This window comes from Morus notabilis, unplaced genomic scaffold (assembly GCF_000414095.1).
Source record: "Morus notabilis unplaced genomic scaffold, ASM41409v2 Scaffold46, whole genome shotgun sequence".
Classification (NCBI taxonomy): Eukaryota; Viridiplantae; Streptophyta; class Magnoliopsida; order Rosales; family Moraceae; genus Morus; species Morus notabilis.
Genome location: NW_010365505.1, coordinates 258,362 through 258,874, shown reverse-complemented (window position 1 = coordinate 258,874; position 513 = coordinate 258,362).

The window sequence follows — 513 nt, the reverse complement described above, 5'->3', positions numbered from 1 at the left end:
GAAAGACTATAGCTCTTGGCTCAATGAATAGTCTCCTAGACAGAGCAACGTTCCTAGGAAAGATTGGTGGGGCGAGGCCCGCTTAAGTACCAACTTTCCTAGACAGAACTCCCTCAGATTATACTTTCCACGTAACCACACAATTATTCTCAAAATTAATTATTAAATTTTATTGAGTAAATTATGAAATGTAATCTAATTAATGGAAACTATTCCTAAAGTCAAAAACCTAAATCTACCAAATTATGGAAATCCTAGATTAAGAATCTAAATTAGTCAATTAATTACAATCCTAGTTATAATCTTAAGAGTTAATGAAACTATAAAAGAGTACGACAATGTTTTTTTTTTTTTTTATAAATATAAATAAACAAAAAGTCAAAGTGAAAAAACTTTTTTTTAAAAATAAACAAATATAAATAAACAAAAAGTCAAAGTGAAAAAAAACTTTTTTTTTTTGGTTCTCGGAATGCCCCCAGCAGCAAAAAAAAATTTTTTTTTTTTTTAAAAACG